This window comes from Artibeus jamaicensis, unplaced genomic scaffold, assembly GCF_021234435.1.
Source record: "Artibeus jamaicensis isolate MK-2021 breed Jamaican fruit bat unplaced genomic scaffold, CSHL_Jam_final contig_354, whole genome shotgun sequence".
NCBI lineage: Eukaryota > Metazoa > Chordata > Mammalia > Chiroptera > Phyllostomidae > Artibeus > Artibeus jamaicensis.
In genome coordinates this window covers 31982237-31996211 of record NW_026521803.1, presented here as the reverse complement: position 1 = coordinate 31996211, position 13975 = coordinate 31982237, and the positions used below count along the sequence as shown (strand labels likewise).

The following is a 13975-nucleotide window of genomic DNA, read 5'->3' as shown; positions in this document are numbered from 1 at the left end:
ATTTCAAGTAGAAACAAAGTTTTCTTCTTAAGGACTCCTGATTGTAAACCTCATGACAGCCCACTGAAATCAATCAATCCCATGCCATTTTGAGAAAATGAGCAAGAATGGAAAGGACACTGGAGCTTGGGGGACACGTGACAGGTGGACAAGGAAACTGTGGCTTCTGCCTAAAAACAACATTGGGGATGTTCTTTCGTCTTTCCTGCTGCAGTGCACATCCTTGAAGGGAGGGACCCCCTCGGCATCGTCAGTCTGACACAGATACAGTAGGTATTCAATAAATACTGAGTATAAAATTCAATGCTCTATAATGACTTGTATTATCAAGGTTGAAGCAGTGTGGTGGATCCCATCTTAATACCTGGGAAATATTTCCTTATGTAGTTTATTCTATAGATAAATATATAGATTCCATATATTTTGAAAAATGTTGTCTAGAAAATAATGTTCATCAATCATTTTTACAAGATGATCATAAAGTTTATAAATTTTTAAATTGTAAATTCCAAAAGAATATCAAGCTGAGTTGGTAGAAATAAAAAGAATTGAGCTAGATTCCTGGAGTCTATCTATTGAATCATATATAAAAAAAACAACAGCTAAGAAATAAAATTAAAATTACTTTTTAAAGATTTTTTAATTTTTTATTTATTTTTAGATCGAGGAAGAGGGAGGGAAACAGAGAGAAAGAGAAACCTCAATGTGTGGTTGCCTCTTGCATACCCCCAACCGGGGACCTGGCCCACAACCCAGGCATGTGTCCTGACTGGGGATCCAACTGGGGACCCTTTGGTTCACAGGCCTGCACTCAATCCACCGAGCCACACCAGCCAGGGCAATAAAACTACTATTTAAGATATCAGAGACTAATAAATATTATGTGCTCAGAATAAATCCACAGAAAAATTATGAAAAACCTCTATGATTAAATAGAATTCAAAACAGAGCTTTAAAGACCAAAATGAAAAAATAAATCATATTCATAGATAGAAAAGACTACAACTGTAAATATATAAAAATGTAAATGTAAACTATAAAAAGAATTCCTCCCCCAAACATGTATAATTTAATGCAATTCCTTTCAAAGGGGTTCTTGAAGAAACGTCAAAGTCAATTAAAATTTTATGGAAACACAAAGGGCCAACAAAAGTCCAGATATACTTAAACAAAGAACAGAACAGGAAGTTATGCTCCTGAAAACACTGAATTATTTTACTGCTACAGGAATCAAATCGATTACTATGCTGTTATTGTTGCTAGGGCAGATATTAATATATAGAGCCCTGAGACAGGGTACAGAGCCCAGAAACAAAGCCTGTGTTAATAGGCCCTTGATATTTGACAAGATATGTACTTTGTGGCACTGCAAAGCAGTGAGAAAGCAATGATCCTGTGATGGCCGGAGGACAACTGATAAGGGAGAAATTGCAAGGGATATTGACAAGGGAAAAACACAATCGAGATCCTATCTTCCACCACATACAGCAGTCAGGTGTATGCAATGTCCGGGTGTGGAAAGTAAAATGATAAAACCTTTAGAGTATAATAAAACAGAATATCTTGACAATCTTGGGGTAGGAGAGGGTTTCTTAGGATAGTGTAGGGGTTCAAAACAAGTTACCCTGATATATTCCACTGTGGCACGTAGATTATTTCAAGCTGAAACAATGCAGGCTGAGAAGACTCAGGAAGTAAGTTTGTCCTTCCCCCTTACTGCCTAAAAGAATTTCAGAGACATAACCAGATCCAGGGAGAGAAATGTCATCACAGAAGACTATAGTTTAAACTAAGCTATGTCTGATAGACAAGGAGCAACCTATCGCGGCCCATTTGATCCAAGTCCTGCCTGTGTCCTATTCTTTCAAGATGAACCAGCAAATATTTGTCCACCAAACATTAACCCTTTTCATCCCTTTGTGACACGACTTCTCCTTAATTCTCTTTGAAGTTCTCGATGCCTACCTCCCCCCTTAGTCCAGGATGACATATATACCTCACCTTGCTTTATTGTCTCTGGAATTTTCACGCTTATGTGAATCCTCCATGTCCACGTATTAAAATTTGATATTCTCCTCTTAATCTTCCTTATGTCATTTTAATTGTTCTACCTGCTAGAAAAACTAAAAGGGAAAGGGGAAAGTTTCCCCATCCCAGACAATAGGAAAAGGCAACACTAAGAAAGGAAGGAAGGAGCGAAGGAAAGGAAAGAGGGAGGGAGGAAAAAGAAAGCAAGGAGAACAAAGGGGGAAAAAAACGTAATACAAGTCCATTGCTCAAATTCTGCCACTTGCCACTGTTCCAGTCTGCAAACTTTCCGTTACCGATATGCAACATGGCAGGCAAACATATTGAAGGAAAGCTGTTAGAGACTTCTATAAAAATTTTAAATGGAAATTTTGTCTACTAAGTCTAACTTAAAAACTGCATTTGGAATGTCTTTATTTTTATTTATTTTTATATTAATTCATTTCACTGACTGTTGCTAAAGTGTCACCCAATGCCTGGAAAAAAGTTTAATGGTCCACAGAGTTTCAGAAGTAGTGAAAGAGATACTGTAAAATTAAAATGAATAAAAATTTAAAAATTCTACTTATTAAAAGACACCTCTTGATGTATTGAAAGACACTTTTAATCCACAGAATAGAAGACAAGTTATAGTATATTTTACTGTTCTTTGATCTATTCAATGCACACATTTAAAACACCTAAAAAAAGGCTTCCTATTATATTCCCTGGTCTCTCTCCTACAGAGCACTTTTAAAAACTCCACTTGTGGCTTCTTTCACATCTCTTAATGGTGTGTTTGTTTCTTGATCTACCCACTTTAGACACTATTTATTGACTTCTTTATAATGACAGATGAAGTTTTAGCTCACTTACGTCACCACTCCATATTGGAATTTTCTATATTGGTTGCCAATGAACATTTTAATATAATACCCATAACTCTTTATTTCTTCTTCTTTCAATGATGAATAATACTTTCTGACCACATAGTTTGTAAGGAGACTATTCCTACCTGTATCCACTGTTTTTAGCATTCTTTTCCTTTTTATCATTTACTTTCTCCTTAAAAGGATCATTTTTTATCTAAAAAGTATCTAAAGGAGATAAAATCTATACCTTTGTATCTATAAAACAAACACATCTAAAATAGATACTTGACTTTTTCAGGATAAATTTAATAACATCATGTGTATTATTTATAATTTGATTTGAAAAAGGTCAAAATTAACATATGCTTTACATTTCCAAAATTATGTAAATACTGTTCACCCATGGGCCAAGTAGTGCTAGTTACCTTCTATTTGGTCTAGCTTTTACTTTATCTAGGCATTCACATTTCTTTTTTCTTTTAAAACTGTATTTGTACTTATAATGACCTCATTGTCTCCCTCAAATACTCCAACAAATCTATCAAGTCTCCTTTTCCTGGAGACCTGCCACCCAGGCCCTCTTCTGCTACCAGCCTGGCCTGGTTGATCTCTAGGTCAGTACACAGAAATCCTTCTGGGATATTCTTTCATTGTTTTCTCTCCCTTTGTATCCATGCTTTGCTACTTATTATGGGCTTTATACCCTCTGTCCATTCTCAAAAAAGATATCTCTATATCCTAATCCACAGAACCTATGAATGTTGCTTTATTAAAAAAAGAGAGAGGGGACTTGGAGCTGCAGTTAAGGATCTTGAGATCATTTTTGGATTACCCATGTGGGTCCTGAATCTAATGATAAATGTTCTTACAAGAGGGATGTGAAGAGGCTTTTGAGACAATTATAGAGCGAAGAAGACACCTAGAGGGGGAGGAAGCAATGGGACTATGAAGCAGACATTGGGCAATACAGCCACAAACCAAGCAATGACTGAGGCCAACAGAAAGTGGAAAGACCAAAGACTGAGTCTCCCCAGTGAGACTGCCCAGAGCAGTGGGATACAGTTGACACCTTGAGCTCAGCCTTCTGGTGTTCAGAACTGTAGGAACTCTCTCTTCTTGGGTCTGACTCCTGTTTTCTCCAGACAGTTGCAATCTCTTGTCTACATATGCTCCCCATCTCTTTTTTTCTTTATTTGGGGGGGGTTATACCTTTCAATTCTTATGAACTTTTTTTATCAGTGCCTGCAGTGTTGTTGTGCAGACAAATAAATGTACTTGGTGACTGTATCATCTTATCATGGAATCTATGGTTAAAGATAAAATACAAGGATGGACCCCTTTTGGCTATTAACTGACAGATCACGAAACTGAAGTTATGTATTCACAAAGTCAGATAAAAATTACCAACATTAAAAACTTTCAGCCCTGGCTGGTGTAGCTCAGTGGATTGAGCACAGGCCTGTGAACCAAAAGATTGCAGTTTGATTCCCAGTCAGGGCACGTGCCTGGACTGCAGGCCAGTTTCCAGCAGGGGACACACGAGAGGCAAGCATACATTCATATTTCTCTCCCTCTCTTCTTCCCTTCCCCTCTAAAGATAAATAAAATCTTTAAAAAAACTTTCAATAACCTTTCAAGTTGGAAGACCAGGATTCTAGTTTCAGATGTTTAAGTAACTGAAATCATACACTGTAATATAGAAGTTATAGGTTTCTTGGATCTAATGATCTTAAATCCAGGCTCTTCCACTGAAATTGTAATTTCCTTTTGCAAAGTTTCCACAAGTGCTAGTATTCTTTACAGCAGTGTCTGTAGGATGTGGTGGGGACGTGACCCCCATTACAAGTATAAAAGGTTTGCAATATCATGGCATGCTATCTAAAACCATGCAATCAATCTGCCTTCAAGGAGTTATGTCCATAGCACTCTGAACACCAGGCAACTCACCAATTTGCAAAGTTCATTTTTTTGATGATGAAAATATTTGCATACACTTGAATGTGTACTAAAGCAAGAAAATCTTCAGAAGCAAGACACAGCTACATGTATACTGTGCCACAATGATTTAAACGTTCGAGGCAAGAAATTTGAAATAAGATGCTAAATCATTTCTTGGTGTGTTTCCATTTCCACTGAGACTTTATTATAAAGAATAAACAAACACACAAAGAGACAAACAAACAAACAAACAAAAAACCCAAGCACAAAAGCACAGTGATTGATCATTTGCTCTACTGGACAGAATCCTCCTTGAAGGGAGAGTCTTATATAATCTGAGCTCTTATTTCTTTAAACAGAGAATACAGCCAACTCTGCTACTCACCCTAGAGAGCTGCTTCTGCCCATTGCATTATAGTATTCTAATTAGAAACTCCCATGGAAGTTTCTTTGATGTAGTACCAGAGACATTAACTATCAGCCAAAGGGAAAGAAATGAAAGCAGAATGAGATTTCAACTAGAAAATTATTAAACCTCTAAGACAAATCATCACATCACTTCTGTCATAGACCATGGCAATCCAGAGAGATGCATTTAATCAGGCTTTTTCAAAAATAAATTGCTTGTGCCCTACAATGCACACATATACACCTGAGAAGACTAATGAGTCTGGACACTGACTCACTAGTGTTCTTACGGAGAGCAAGTATCTAGCTGCTCTGTCCACCCCTGCAGGGTAGAGTAGAAAAGTATGACTACATCCAATTTCTGCAAGCAGCCTAGTGGCTGTTGAAGGGAGAGGCACTTAAGAAGTCAGAAATGTCAGCTAACCGGGGGTTTGGGCATATTCCTTTTTAATTTGATAAATAATTGATTTTTTAAATGGAATAGAATTGAAAAATAACTATCAATTCAGTATTCTAAATACTGAATTTATTTATGTGAATGAGAGTTTGTCTTCACTGAATTAGAAAAGAAACAATAACAACATATGCTCTCCACCTCACCCTCCTTCAAGGTTTGGATGAGGTCTGTGGGCATGAGTAGGCTCTGAAATGGGGCCACCCCGGGCTCAGCTATTCCCAGATGAACTTGATTCAATCAGGACTACTGACTATCCTACCTTCCAAGGACTGTCTATAGAAAACAAAACAAAGGGTGTGAAAGGAAGATGAACTCTGAATCCTTTAATACTCTGGGTTTAATATCATTATAAAAAGCTGTGGCTACTACAGGCAGACTTTCATTTTTTTCAAAATCTAAAATCCTGTGACTCTCCAAATCCCCACTGTCTGGGTTGGTTCTATGCACTGAGAACTAAAGTCTTTTGACTCATAATTTGATTACTTGGTTCCCAGATAAACAGAGAAGTCCTGGAATCATAACCCAGGAATCGGGGGTTTATCCCTCAGTATCTAGTCCTGCAACTCTGTTCTCACCCCTCATTGGTAATTCAAGGTCAGTTACTGCCCACAGGCTTGGAAGGACACTAGGTGCTGTAATTCTGTGCCCACCATGAATAAATCAGGAAAGATGGCAGCTGAAGTTTCCTCTGCATTCATGAAGCTTAAATTCTAACAAAATCTAAATACACTAAAGAAATAATAATAATATTATAATCTGCGACTGTGATAAAGAACACTTAATGCAGCGAGACCTAAAAAGTATCCACGGATATCCCAGAAAAAGTGACATCTGATTAAAGCTTGAAGAATGAATAGGAATGAGCTTAATGGTGGAGCACAGGGATACGGGTCTCTAGGAGACTGCTCCACACTCCAAGTCTTGAGGCGGGAGGAGGCATGGCGTGCTCAGAGAAGGGAAAACGTCTGTGTGGCCAGGGTACTGTGAGGAAACCGGGAAGAAAGAACTGGGCGTCGGAGGAGGAGAGGGGAGGCAGGGCAAAGGGGTGGAAGAAGGCCAGATTAGGCAGAGCGCTTAGGTCATCAGAACGTTCAAATTTGATTCTAACAACAGTGGGAAGCCATTAAACAACTTCAAAATTGTTGTTGTATGTTTTTTCTTTAAAAAAATGTGGAACTCTTCACAATGTGCATGTCATCCTTGTGCAGGGGCCACGCTAATCTTCTCTGTGTTGTTCCAGTGTTAGTGGATGTGCTGCCAAAGCGATCGCAACTTCGAATAATTTTTTTCATGACTTTGGCCTCTGTGTGTGAAATATATTGCAAGCTAATTACTAGACTTACAGCACAGTCAGTCATGGGATGACCACAGCCTCTGTTTGGACTATGCCAGCGGCCATGGAAAGAGATAAACACCAGGACACGCAGTTGTACACAGAGAGAGCTGATCCCTGACAAAGACGAAAGTATGAAGACAAGGTAGTACATTCGCAGCAAATGATGCTGTAACAGCTGGACAAGTACATGGGAAGAAATCTACATGTACATTTCACCCTTCACAAAAAAACTTAAAATATATCATAGATCTAAATATCAAACACAACATTGTACAGCTTTTAGAAGATAGCATAAGAGAAAAGGGGAAGGATTCACAGGAACAAGTATAAAGGACACATGGACAAAAGCTAAGGGGCGTGGAAATGGGAGGGAGGTGGGGAGCACTGGGGGGGGGGGGTGGGCTGGGATGGGAGTAAAAGACCGAAAACTGTACTTGAACAATAATTAAATTAAAAAATGCTTAAAAATAAAAAAATCCAAATGTCCTTGCATATGGTGATGACTCTTAAATATAATATCTAAGGCATGGTCCATGAAAAGAATAATTGATCAGCTGGACCTCATTAAAATTAAGAACTTCTGCTCTGTGAAAGGCACTTTGTCAGGAGAATGAATGACAGACCACAAACTGGGATAAAATATTTGCAAAATACATGTGTGTGATAAAGAATGGTCATTCGAAACAAACAAATAAACCTTAGCACTGAAAAATAAGAAAATAAATTGATTAAAAGCTGGGCGAAGTCTCACTTATATATCAAATACATACATACATACATACATACACACACACACACACACACACACAGGGAAAAGAATGATGGTTGCCAAAGGCAGCAAAGGAGGAGGGGGCAAAGTGAGTGAAAATTACCAAAACATACAATGTTTAAGTTTTAGGATAAATAAGTCCTAGGGCTATATAATGGTAACTATAATGAACAATTCTGTATTGCGCGTTACTAAGCGTAGACGTTAAAAGTTTTCATCACAAGAAAAAAAATAGCTATATGTAGTGTTGGATGTTGACACTAAATTTATTGTGGTAAGCATTTCTCAGTACACACATATATCAAATCATTATGTTGCACATGTAAAATTAATATAATGTTATATGTCAGTTATATCTCAATTTATAAAAACTGGGCTAAAGAGCCAACGACACCTCATCAAAAAAGAGACACAGATGACAAGTAAGCATATGAAAAGATGCTCCATATCACATGTCATCAGGGAGCTGCTAATTGAATCAACAATGACATAACCACTCTTCAAATGACCAAAATCTGGAGTACTGACACCAAAAGCTGGAATACCGCTGAGAAGAATGGGAAGCAACAGGAACACTCATTCATTTTTTGGTATGAATGCAAAACTGTACGGTCACTTCGGATGATAGTTTGGCAGTTTCTTATAATAGTTAAACATACTCTTACCATACAATCTGGCAATTACATTTATTGGTATTTACCCAAATAAATAGAAGTTAATTACATACAAAAATCTGCACATGGGGTGGCTATATTCATAATCGACAAAACTTACGAGCAACTAAGATGTGCTTTAGTATGTAAACAGGTACATGAACCGTGATACAGCCAGACAACAAATACCATTTAGAGCTACAAAGAAATAAGCTATTAATCCATGAAAAGATGTGGAGGAATGTTAGAGGCATATTACCAAGTGAAAGAAGCCTGCCTCAAAAGTCTATATACTGTATGATTCCAATGATATGGAATTCTAGAAAAAATAAACAGAAAGAGATAGTAAAGAAGATAGGTGGTTGCAGGGGTTATACATTTTATTATGCACTTGCCAAAGCTCACGGAATGTACACCAAGAGTGAACTCTAAGGTAAACTATAGATTTGGGGTGATGACGGTTGTTAATCATCAGTTATAACAAGTCCATCTTCTCTGATGCAGGATATTAACCCTGAGGGAGGCTTCGAGCATGTGGGTGAGTGGAGCACATGAAAATTCTCTGCATCTTCTGCTCAAGTATGCTGAGAACTTAAAAGTGATCTAATAAATAGGTCTATTTAAAAGGAAAATAAAGGACACCTGGACAAAACCAAGGGGGAGGATGGAATCAAGGGAGGGATGTGGGTTTGGCTGGGGTGGGGGAGAGTGATAAGGGGGAAAATTCAGACAACAGTAATTGAACAACAAGCAAATACTTTTAAAAAATAAAAGGAGAAAAATATTTTATACTGAGACTGGACACAGCTTGGCACTTTAGAATTAGATTTAGAATTTAGATCAGAATGTGGTGAAAGTGGGTGAGTGCACGAGAGAGAAACTGCACTGCCCAGACCTGTGGCATGGACAGTAAAAATGGACTGGGTGGGCGCCATTCATTGCAATGGGCGTGACAGGAAGAAAGGAGAAAGAGACGACAATGAGGTGAGAGAAACCGAAAAGGCAATCGGGTTCCTTGTTCAAATGCAGACCACTTCAAGGCCTTCAGTCCCTTCCTCTTCTCTTTTCTTTTAACTGGAGGACCAGTCTTCATATCCTAACATTTTTCACTGAAAAATGCAATCCGCTTACATAGCATGAGTTAGGCATAGCAAGATTCGCATAGAAAAGTTAAATAGAGACAGATGTCTTTGTACACATAAAGAAGGCATGACGGCAGAAGGAAAGAACACGGGAATACGGTTTGCGGTCTGAAAGATCTGGATTCTAAACTTATCCTGGGCACGCATTGGCAGTGGAGACAAATTAATGAAACTGTGTTTCTTAGCTTCCTCCTGCAGGAAGGCCATTGCATGCAGGGTGGTTGTGAGGACTAGAAATAATGTTTTTAGATAACTGGCACCAAGTTTGTCCTCACACAACCAGTACAAATGTTAGAATTAAACTTTGCATGCTTTTCACATTTTAACATGAATTTCAGAGCTGCATAAAAATATAATGCAGTCGAGCAGAATAGATATAATGCTGAATATATACCAAAAAGTGGGGATCTCCTAGAATTTTCTGAAACAGCCTAGAACCAAACACTTAGTACCACACCTTTTATTGTAGGTATTCCAATGTTTTTTTTTAGATAGCCCATGTTTACTCTTTTACAAAGCAATATGAAGTAGTTAGTCCTCAAAACATTTCAAAGCAACATGTATGTAGTCTTCTCTTCTGTTTCCTTGCTCTTTCTTCCCTCTTTTCTAATTACTTTCCAAAAAACAATTCTTTCAGAGATAACTGCAGACATTTCAAAGTGCAAAAAGGATGTCTGAATTATTAAATAACATTGACCGAAAACCTACTAAGTGCTAAATACGATAGCAAGAAAACACACATGTGCACACACACACACAATTACAAAGAAGACTTAAAAAAAAGCCAGCAAAATTAGCGTGAATATAATGAAGCTTAAGGAAAAAGTCTTACACCATCCACAAAATAATACAAATGTAAAGTAAACATTCTGGAGACTAAGAATTCTCCAGTCAATCAGGGACTTGTCTGCAGAGATTTGGCATAGTGTACTTTTTGGGTAGCAGAGAGTCTAATGTCAAATGTTGAGTAAAGTGCAGTAGAATTCTATTTGCTTTTTGTATGATGAGCTGAGTAATTAGTCTGAGCTTGAGTCATAATAACAGTTGCCAGCCCTGACCTCTGCTGACCACATTTGTAGCCCCCCCCCCATTGACCTACCACATGTAAGCCTTCTGCCTCTGATTGCTGAGACAGAATGCCAACTGAAACAGCATGAAAAGGTTACTTACTACAAACTGAGAAATGGATAAACTCATAATTTTTAAAACATGTGAAACACATGTTCCCTAGGTAAGACCTTGCACTTCAAATGTCAAGCCAGAGTGAATTCTTAAAGCTGAGTTATAAAGCTCTGAAAATAAAGTTCATAATGAAAATGTTGACAGGCTCTTGCAGCCCTTATAGTATAGAAAATGTAATATGTCACCTTGTTTTACAAGATTTTACTGGCACGGGAGAAAATTAAAACATTTAACATCTTTCACTTCACCAAATTGCTTTCCTCCTCCAAAGTATGGTGCCATTTGTAGGACTGTTTCATTTATAAACATCCTTTACATTGTCACCAGGCTGAGCACGTGCGTTCTCATCACTGCGCTCACATTTCCTTCCCAAAGCACAGAAAGGCTTTTTGAGGGAGGATTATCTTGTAGCCTTATTCACATTTTTTTTAGACATGTGAAGTTGTAAGAGTTCTGGAGGAGAAAAGGCTGAGATTATTTACATAGCCACACAGGCAACGTAAATAATGCTGATCATAAAATATTTTCCGAGAGCCTTTCAGAAAGTCTTTCTGTAAAAATAAATAAACATTCCTACTGTAGATATTTACACAAATGTAGGGGTGGAGAGACTTAGAAAAATAGGCTCATGTTACAGGAAACACACATATACCTTTAAATTTTTTAAAAAATTCTCTCCTGAACATATGTTCATTGATTTTTGATAGAGAGGAAGGGAAAGAGAAAAACATCAATTGGTTGGCCCCGCCACCCCACTTGCACCCTGATTGGGGGTAGAACTTGTAACCTATGCATGTGCCCTGACCAGGAATCAAACCTGCAACCTTTTCCTATAGGGGACAACACTCCAACTAACTGAGCCACTGGCCAGGGCTGGAGGAAGCAGGTTTAAACTCTCTGACAAAATAGGATGACTGCTTACATTTCCAAACAGATGGAGAAAACGAGCATAAAATGGGGCATCATTTTCTAAATTTGTTAGAAATAATCAAGCGTTGTATGAAAACATAGCTATTAATCCAAGTCACATCATTAACACGAATCTCTTAACCCCAGTGATGCTTTAATATCTTTAATGACCATTTACTTTCATGATAGGTTGAAGGCCAACTGGGGTGACTGGCCAATTTTCAGTCCACATCCTTTCCCAGAAAAAGAGGGCAGCGTCCCAAGGTTTGCTGGTCCAGAGAAAGCTCTTCAAAGCCATGACAAACACCGCTCAGATTTTCACAAAGTGAGAGTGGGGAGATGCTGTGCTTCAATATCATCAAAAATAAGACAAAAACCCTGAGTGTTATCCATACTCTTAGTGCAGACCACTGATCGTGATGGCTTCAGGAAGGGGTAGTGATCCTACAGTATTGGTGCTGAGACCTGTGACAGGCAGGTCCAACCTCACAGGGTTACACAGGGCCATGTAGGTGAGGAAGCCAGGACTCCGCATGCAGATAGTCACAGAGCCTTCAGGACACGAAGACACATGATCCCACCTAGAAAAAGAGGGCTTCTTTGTGGGGCTTCTCTCTCCCATTTGCTGCAAAGTGCCTAGATCTAGCTGCATCTTAACTTGTAAAATGCTGACACCCTTTGGTTCAGTAATGGCATTGTTACATAGATGTCTTTAAGAGTGCCCTAGTTCACTCTGGCTGTGTGGCTCAGTGGTTGAGTCCTGGCCTGTGAATCAAAGGGTTGCCAGTTCAATTCCAAGTCTAGGGCACATGCCTTGGTTGCAGGCCAGGCCCCTGGTGGGGGGGGGGGCACGTGAAAAACAACCACACTTTGATGTTTTATCCTTCTCTTTCTTTCTCCTTTCCTTTCTCTAAATAATAAATAAATAAAATATTTTTAAGTGCCCTAATTCTTTTTAAAAGGGCCCCATTTACTGGGCCCTTACTAAGTCCCAGGCCCTCTGCTAAGCATGACCAGATTATCTTCCCAGAAACCTTATAAGGTTGGCCCATTTCATAGTTGGGAAAATAGGCCCAGGTCATTCCTATACATGGGCCAAGTTTATAGGACTAGCAAATGGCTAGAGATAGGACCCAAAGTCCTGTCTCTCTAAAGTCTGCTCCTAACCACCATGCTCTGCCCACAGCTGCCTGGGTTCTAAAGAGACTGTTCACCCAGGGAAGTTAAGTAGATACAACAGGATCTGTATTTTCATGAAGTCATTGACCGATGGACAAAGATATGTGTGTTTGCATATGTGTGTGTTACAGCACATAGTGTAGTATGTGCCATGCCACTACAGGGGGCAGAGGGTGAAGCACAGTCACTGTGAGCACTAAGAAAATGGCGTCTCTCCCACCCCAAGGGGATGAAAGATTCCCAGAGATGGGCTGCATGAACCAAGTCTTGTAAAAAATATATATGCGAGAGCATGATGGATGAGAAAACAACACATACAGAATAAAGTGTGCAAAAGCATGGGTATCAGAATATGTGTGGCTTAGGAAACTGCTGTGAAAACTGAAAAGATGAGTATGGATACAACAGATCTCAAGAGGGTCTTCAGGGCAGCAAAGGAGTTACCATTCTTCTCTGGTGTGCTGATACCCCCAAACACAATTTTGACAGTATATACAATACCTGGTTTGTACCTCAGGGTAACAACCTAAAGGCATTTTATGGAGTGACACCTACCAGAAGCTTCCTTCCATAGAAAGCTGGGAAGACACATATCAGAAGAATTCTAAGACATGTAAGACGTTTTCCTCTAGGTTTCTGTATATAAGATATATTCTCTCTCTCTCTTTCTTTCTCCCTCCCTCCCTCCCTCCCTCTCTCTCTCTCTCTCTCCATCTCAAGTGAGGCAAGGACTGTGGCTATTCAACAATGTCAAGTCATCACTACTCTTATAGTAAGTAATAAACTTCAGTGATATTACAAGTGAAGAAGAAGCCAGATCTATTGTCTTGGTAAATGGCAGTGAAACCAATGCTGAGGCCTGATATTTAGAGCTAGGCTAACAGTATGTTCTGGAATCTACTAGTATCTACTAAAATGCTGATACCTGTGACTCAGCAATGTCATTGTTAAGTATATGTCAGAGAACTTGTGAAAGACAGGCGCAAAAGAGTGTCCACCAAATACAGGAATATACATTAAGGCATGATTAACAAAAGTGAAAAATAGAAACAAGCCAAATATCTATCAACAAATGAACATAAACCATAAAATATAATTCAGGAATTTAAAAATATGAAACTGA

The 13975-nt window shown here is 38.7% G+C and overlaps 1 protein-coding gene and 1 non-coding gene across 2 annotated transcripts in view; both read right to left on the bottom strand.

The window, feature by feature from the left end:
- The window catches only part of DCC (DCC netrin 1 receptor), a 687608-nt gene that overhangs the window by 628235 nt on the left and 45398 nt on the right, over positions 1 to 13975 (bottom strand). The window lies entirely within an intron of this gene.
- Positions 6847 to 6952, bottom strand: LOC119063681 (U6 spliceosomal RNA). Its single transcript, XR_005085224.2, has one exon. It is a non-coding gene; the product is annotated as a U6 spliceosomal RNA (small nuclear RNA).